We start from the raw sequence: 7,774 nt of genomic DNA on the forward strand, positions 1-7,774 counted from the left end.
CCTGTTTGACCACCTCCAGCTTCCCAGCGTTCATAGATCTTACATTCCAGGTTCCTATGCAGTATTTTTCTTTGCAGCATTGGATTTTCCTTTCAATTCCAGGCACGTCCACAGCTGAGCGTCCTTTCGGCTTTGGCCCAACCACTTCATTAGCTCTGGAGCTACTTGTACTTGTCCTCCACTCTTCCTCAGTAGCATGTTGGACGCCTTCTGACCTGAGGGGCCCATCTTCCAGCGTCATATCTTTTAGCCTTTTGTTTCTGATCATGGGGCGTTCTTGGCAAAGATACTGGAGTGGCTTGCCATTTCCTACTCCAGGTGGATTGCGTTTAGTCGGAACTCTCCACTATGTCCTGTCCGTCTTGGGTGTCCCTGCACGGCATAGCCCATAGCTTCTCTGAGTTACTCAAGCCCCTTCGCCACGACAAGGCAGCAATCTATGAAGGAGGAATATTTGATAATAATCTCCTTTCCACTCATTTCAGTATAGTTGTGCAGAACATTGTTCCTTAAATCTGTGAAGATTCTCAATCATCCAGGTGAGGTTATCTGTAAGTTGAGTCACAGTAACTGGACTTCTTTCTTGTTAGGTTGAAATGTTCTGCTACTCATCCAGGCGGCTTCTTCAGTCTGAGGAAAGTTGGTAGGAGACCCTTGATATATCCTCTGGGTTGGTTTCACTTCCCCCTGGTCTGAATAGGCTCGTTAGAAGGACAAATGACTGGAGGTGAGAAATAATCCCACTTCTGCAGTCCTTCTCCACCCATTGTTCCTTAAGATTTCTTTGTCTGCTGCTTGTATAGACTTAGGAAAAGCCAACACCATTAATTTTGTGCACTCCTTTGCCCACCTCTTACAACTGACAGCTGAGGTACATATAATATTATCTGTTAAAGAACAGGTGAATGGCTTTGCGAGGCTTTGCTTGTTTAAAACTAGGGGTTGCACATGTTGAACTTAATGTGCAATCATCTATGTTGCACCTGGTCACCTCAGGGAGCTTGTTACCATTAACAAGACTAGAAAAGAAAGCAATTTGTTCCTAGACTACATCTTGGGAAATTCAGGGAACTGTTTAGGGAGTTCAAAATTTGAGCTAATTAGGAGTAATGGTGTGTTTGTACATGTGCAAGTGTGAGCTGTCCTGACAGATAGAGCTCCAGCACAAAGCACTAAGGATGCCTGGTTTGGGGGTGGGAAGAGGAAATAATTCATTTATATTGTCCAGATTGCTGAACTTCTCCTGCAATCAGAAAATAATTGTGTTTTTCTTGTAATGGAAACTGTTGTTATGTGCTGTCAAGTTAGAACTGATTTATAGCATCCCTAATAGGGTGTTCCAGGTAAGTGAGGTATTTAAGGAGTTTACCAGTTCCACTGCCCCAGTATGTTTCCATAGCAAAGCCAGGGAATGAAAACCAGGTCTCCTGAGTCATAGTCCATTACTCTGCCCATTACACTACATTGGGCACCCTGTAAATAAAGAAACAAGCAAAACTGGAATTCTAGCACAATGATTTTAGCTTCATCAATTGATTTTCTTCAAGAAAATAACAGGCAGGCAGAGAAGTAGGTTATCGCAATGTCTGGTATATAGTTCTTAAAGGCCTACACAATTATGAAGAGTTATTTGTTTGTGTTTTCTGACAAAATAATTTTTGAGACAATAAATAAATAAACATCAGCTGGTATTCTTTTTGTTGCATTGAGCCCAGGCATCCTCTCCCCATCCCCATCAATTTGTATAACCTTCTGCTATGAAGACAGCATGTTTTTATGCATATCATAGTACAAAACTGTGGCAATTGACCTTGTTGCCCCTAATTATTTGGCCCTCACAAGGGATCACATCCTTTTTCCTTCACGCTGCCACCAGATATTCTCCTAATACCAATTATACATGTTTGCTGCCAAAACTAAGGGTTATTGAACTTAGGAATCAGGTTTAATTAACAAATATTATTTTATTGTCAAGTAAATCATAAAGGTAAATCACGTATGAACTGTATCAGGTATTACCACGTATTGGATCATGTAGGCAATCACTTTTATTCCAAATTGCTGTATACTTTCAATCAATATCTCTCTTATAGTGCTTATAATTTCATTCCTGCTTGTTCAGTATTGTTTAACCTTCTCAATTACCTCTCCTAACACTCACAGCTCAATTCACTAACCCTCTCCTTCTCTCTCCTAAACCTTAACTGTCATTCCACATCTCCCCAACTGTCTCTCTAACTCCGCCCCTCCTGCCCTATCCTTGGCTCCTCCCTCTTGACCTTCTGTGATGGACAGGCAGGAATGACATCACCTGTTGGCATTTCGCTACAAAAACAAACCCCCACAACTTTTCCATCAGACAGTACAACCATATGACAGCCATATCCCTTCATGGTACACTAAGATTTTTGTCACTTTTTAGGTATATCCAGCCTGCAAGTTCAAAAGGAGAATTGTCTTATAGGAGGCCTTCAGACAGACAACAGACCTCCCTAAAGGAGGACATGTGGTCACTCTAGTGATTACTTAGATGCCAGTTAATATGTGCCTATGACACCAATGATTCCACATTCCACAGATGAAAGCTATATATTTTCCCAGTCGCAAAACACTAATTTAAATCACTCAAAAGCTGGGGTTCCCCCAAAAGATCTTATGTGATGAAAGAAATGCACAGTCTCCAAACAGAAGTGCATTAAAGCAAGCAAGTTCCAGAGGGGACATATTGGCTAAGTTCATCTAAACCTGGTTTTTCAATTTCTACCAGAAACAATAAGCAGAATTACAGAATGAGAGCACTGAATTGGCTGTGCCACACAACAAGGATGACACAATCAGCTGTGGCTGTGTCAGGGCGAGATATAGTATTGTGTTTAAACTTTTTTTTTGTCCATTTTTTTCTCCTTTGTCGTTCTGGTCTGTTTGAGAATGATAGGAAGTTGCCTTTAGCTTTCAAAATGAAACAAGGCTCTGCAGAACTGAACATACATCCACTTGCACAGAGAAAATGTCAGGGTGAATAGCGGCTGAGCAGGTATACCAGCAGTCAAGAGCTTATTCAAAGCATTATGAACAGGATTCGAGAAATGTTCAAGTGTTTGAAACACTTGCCTGCTTTTGTAAGCCATCTGCTCATTAGAAGACAAATCGGCCATTTTGGCTGCTTACATTGAGATTTCCAGGGATGGAGATAGGCTGATTCCTCACCCTACCAGGCAGTATCCACGAGAAAAGGGCTTCAGTCACTATATTTCTTTTTCTTTTTTTAATCCTCTATATTCCTCTGCTGCTGCTGTTGCAAATCAAGCCTTTGGCTCTATTTGCTTAGTTGCTTGTGCTCTAATTAAGTAATAAAGCCCAATGTCTATCTTATGGATTAAGTCTGACTGGGAGTGTCGAGGCAAAGCCAAGCGACATTAACTCCAGCTGGTCATTAATTCCCCATGAGATGCGAGTGCCAAACTCATCAAGACCATTTCTAATAACCTTCCCTCCACATCTTCCTTTTTAATGAAGGAAAATTATGCCTTTTGCCTTCTATGAAATAGCATAGGGGAAAAGAGCCATTTCTAGAATTATCTATATTGTAGTCTGTCAGAATATAAATGCAAAATAAATATATGGAGCATCCAGCCTGTGATTAGAGTATTATTATAGTAGGCGCCTTGTCACTTACACATAATTTCCCCCTCCGTGATACTTAATAGCTGAAATGTCACAAAATATTCATAAATATTGTAAGTTCTGTAAGGGAATTGTCCAGGATGACTCAGTGCTGGGCTACATGATATGATCACTAGGAATACCTTCAAAAATACTGTCCTCATGAAAATTCAGCAATTCCTAGTCTGTAAATACTTTTATGTGGGTCAGGTTGTGATACAGTCATTATCCCATACATACCATCTTTACAACCATGGCAGCTGCTATTTGGAACACAGATATTCATATAGTAGTGTTACTGCATCGTGTGGTGTGAATGTCAAGATGGTTGTGGTATAGAGTTCATCTTGGAGCGGGCACTGTCATTAGTTTTCCTAAAGAGACAAAAACGTTAGGAAGAACAACCTTCAGAACAATGGCAAAGAGCCCGAAAAACCCACACCAACCATCAGATTACCTTATTGCTTTGAATGCATTCAAATATCTGGAGCCAGATGAACTGCATCCAGGAATATTGAAGAAACTGGCTGAAGAACTCTCAGAACCACTATCTATTATTTTCTTGAAATAAAGGAGAATATGAGAAGTGCCAGATGATTGGAGGAGGGCTAATGTTGTCACTATCTTCTAAAAGGGCAAAAAAAGAGGAACCTGGGCACTACAGACCAGTCAGCTTGACATCAATCCCAGGGAAAATTTCTGAGCATATTATAAAATTATCACTCTGCAAGCACCTTTAAACGATGCAGTAATATCTAGAAACCAACACAGATTTGTCAAATCCTGCCAGATTAATCTTATCTTATTTTTTAATCAAGTAACCTCCCTGGTAGACAGTGGGAATGCTGTAGACCTAATATATCTTGATTTCAGCAAAGCCTTTGACAAAGCTACTAGGTGTGAGCTAGACAGAACAACTGTCAGAACCAACACAGTTGGTTACAGAATCATACTCAGAGAGTGATTATCAATTACTCCTTCTCAAACTGAGAGGAGGTAACAAGTGAGGTACCACAAGGATCGTCCCAGGGTGCAGGACATGTAATAATGGGCTCAAATTACAGGAAGTCAGATTTCAGTTGAATATCAGGAAAAACCTCCTAATTGTTTGAGCAGTACATGAAACGAATTACCTCAGGAGGTGGCGAGTGTTCTAATGCTGGATGCATTCAAGAGAAAACCATCTGTCAGATCTGCTTTGATTTGGATTCCTGCATTGAGCAGGAGGTTGGACTCAATGGCCTTATAGGCTTCTTCCAACTACATTATTCTATGATTATAAGATACCATTTTTTTTCTTTTATAGTATAGTTGTTTGGTATTGATGACTTTCTCTTGTTAGTACATATTGTAGGTATTGTTGATGAGCAATAACTGGTGGAAAATTTTGTTTCAAAGCCTCAAAATAGGAAACAAGACGCAGATGAGTGGTCCATCGGTCCAGATAAGCGGGGTATAAATCAAATAAATAAAATAAAATAAATAAATAAAAATGACATTTTTTATGTAAAGCAACTGGATACAGTAATCGATTTTTGAGTCCCAAACAATTTCCCTGTTTCCAAAAGCTTCCCAAACCAAAAGGAGAGGAAACAATGCTTGCAGCTTTCTGAAACAGTTTCGGATGACATCTCAGTAGTTACATCCATGCGTGCCTTGGGTTTGGTGTCTTTGTTGTTTCATTTTAGACACAGAAACAGTTTGGCCATATTTATGCCAAATCATTTCACAACTCAGACTATGAATGTGTGTGTGTGTGACTTTGATTGATCACCAGCTGCTTTAGAACCTGCATATAAACTTCTAAAAGAAAGAAAATGTGGTTGTTATTTGAACCATAAATTTTGAAAATGAGATAATTGTCCAGGCTTCAACAGCAGATGATGTGTTAAAGAAAAACATTTTCAAAGACTGTCCTTTTAAAAAGATTTATATTGCTCTATTATATTTTAAGCCCCTTTTATTGTTCATTCTTCATTAGAAGATAGACAATGGAGTAGATTCTTTTTTAAAAAAACCTACATGCTATTGCATCAGGCACACACAATGCAAACTCTTTATATGAATGTCAGGCAAAAATGAGCCAAAAATGAAAAAATGAAGAAGACTAAAACACTGAGGCACCTTAAAGTCTAACTGCTATATTTTATTGTGAGCTGCTGTGAACATGTCCACTTCTTCAGACCCCTTTATATGGAATTTGTTTAGACCTTTCTGAACTCAGTCCAAAAGAATGGAAACCTGCAAGTATTTTACATATAGAGACAAAGCAGACTGGGCTGGATATAATTCCGAACAAATATTTTCCCAAACATCATAAGAAAAAGAGAGAGCAGAATTGACTTAACAGCATGTAATTATCTAGTTTCTATTCAGAGTTCCAACCATTCTGCCTTCTATTGGATTCTTCTGCCCCCAAAGTCAGTCATCAAATGCAGCTCTGAAACAATATATTGCCACCGTCTGTGTCCACTGAGTTCTAACCAGACTGTTCTGCAGAGCAGGTTTAGTTTTTTTAAAAAAAAAATCCACATCCAATTAAATCTACATAAGAATCTTGGGTTTGAGTTTATCCATTGATTTCTACGGAGAAACCCAATGCTCTCACTTACCAGACATTTAAAAATACTGTAGCTAAAGGGTCTATCCAGAAATATCAACAAACACCACATTGGAACCTCATTGGACACTTCAGAATAATGGGTCTATCCAGAAAAATCAACAAACACCACATTGTTTCTTGTTGAGGATCTTCTCCTATGAGAAGCTAGGCAGCCTCAAGGTTTTCTTACTTCAAATGGGCTCTTCTCATGTAGCACCCAAACCAGTGTGCAAAGCTATTTAATCAAGTATGGTGGCTTCAACCTAGGTCCAGAATGCTGCCAGTGCTGATGACATGGTTGGTAGTCACATATTACTCCTGATCAAATGCTTCTTTTTGTGATTTTGGGGATGTACACAGCTTCACTGTGTTGTCTAGGGCAATGGTCCCCAACCTTGGGCCTCCAGATGTTCTTGGACTTCAACTCCCAGAAATCCTGGCCAGTAGAGGTAGTGGTGAAGGCTTCTGGGAGTTGTAGTCCAAGAACATCTGGAGGCCCAAGGTTGGAGAACATTGATCTAGGGGACTTCCACACCCTGAAATGTGAAAAATAAGCTATTAATCAACTGCAATCTACCATTCCCATTCCTCAGGGTATGTTGCACAACAGCATATAATTAATAAACAAACATCGAAGCTTAAAGCTAAGATAGGGTTACAGGCGGGAGACCTGTAAACTTCCAGTTGTTGATTTCTCCTCATCCTTCACCTTTATCCAAACTCACTCAGTCTGATGAGAACCAGAAACTGTTAAGACACATTAATTTGGGAATAAACCTTTCTGAACTGAAAGGGACATATTTCTGGTAGATTTTTATAGGCTTGCACAACAAAGCTACTGTCCTGTGTCCATTTACCCGGGCGTACACTCCATAGAACCCATTGATACAATAACTACATCCGATAGAATGCAACTATAGTAGAATACAAAGTAAAGTGTTTGTTCACTATGCCCCATTTTCTTCAATGGCTTATACTGTAAAGGGTTTCTAGCAGTTTGGAGGTGCTGATCACATCCCCACAAACTTAGCTTCAATGATAGAAACATTCACCAAGCTATTCTTATCTGGCCCCTTTCAATTGCCATTTCGTAACAATGATCACTTCCAACTTGGCCAAAGTGTTTTATTTTGGGCTTTGAAAACCAGGTCAGTATCCCCAAGATTTTCTTCTCTACGCCAATTATAAAGGATTGAAGCAAAGTGGCCTGAAGCAGTTCCTGCTGTCCTTAATAGCTGTGTTGATCTAGGCAAGTTTTTTAAAGAAGCAAACTGTGTAGTGTGGACTCACCTTTATTACTCCCAGTGGATTACTGAGATACTAATGAAGGTTTTAGTACTAAAGTTAATATTGATGTGCTTGGTTTAGATTAGTACCAAGAGCAGAAAGAAACAAAGCCAAAAGAATTGCATAGTAGCAGAATATGAGCACTCCGTATTTTTAATTTTAATTGCAACTTTTTATTCTTTAAGTTACAGTGTTTCTCAAAAATCTGGAACTCAGTAGCTG

General features: G+C 39.4%; 1 long non-coding RNA gene across 1 annotated transcript; it reads right to left on the bottom strand.

The window, feature by feature from the left end:
- Positions 1-1,694: 1,694 nt before the first annotated feature.
- Positions 1,695-6,316, bottom strand: LOC144588169 (uncharacterized). The gene is made up of 2 exons (XR_013543546.1): positions 4,121-6,316; positions 1,695-4,037 (listed from the first exon to the last, which is right to left on the bottom strand). It is a non-coding gene; the product is annotated as an uncharacterized LOC144588169 (long non-coding RNA).
- Between the last annotated feature and the right edge of the window lie 1,458 nt (positions 6,317-7,774).

The sequence above is a fragment of the Pogona vitticeps genome, chromosome 3 (genome assembly GCF_051106095.1).
Source record: "Pogona vitticeps strain Pit_001003342236 chromosome 3, PviZW2.1, whole genome shotgun sequence".
Lineage (NCBI taxonomy): Eukaryota > Metazoa > Chordata > Lepidosauria > Squamata > Agamidae > Pogona > Pogona vitticeps.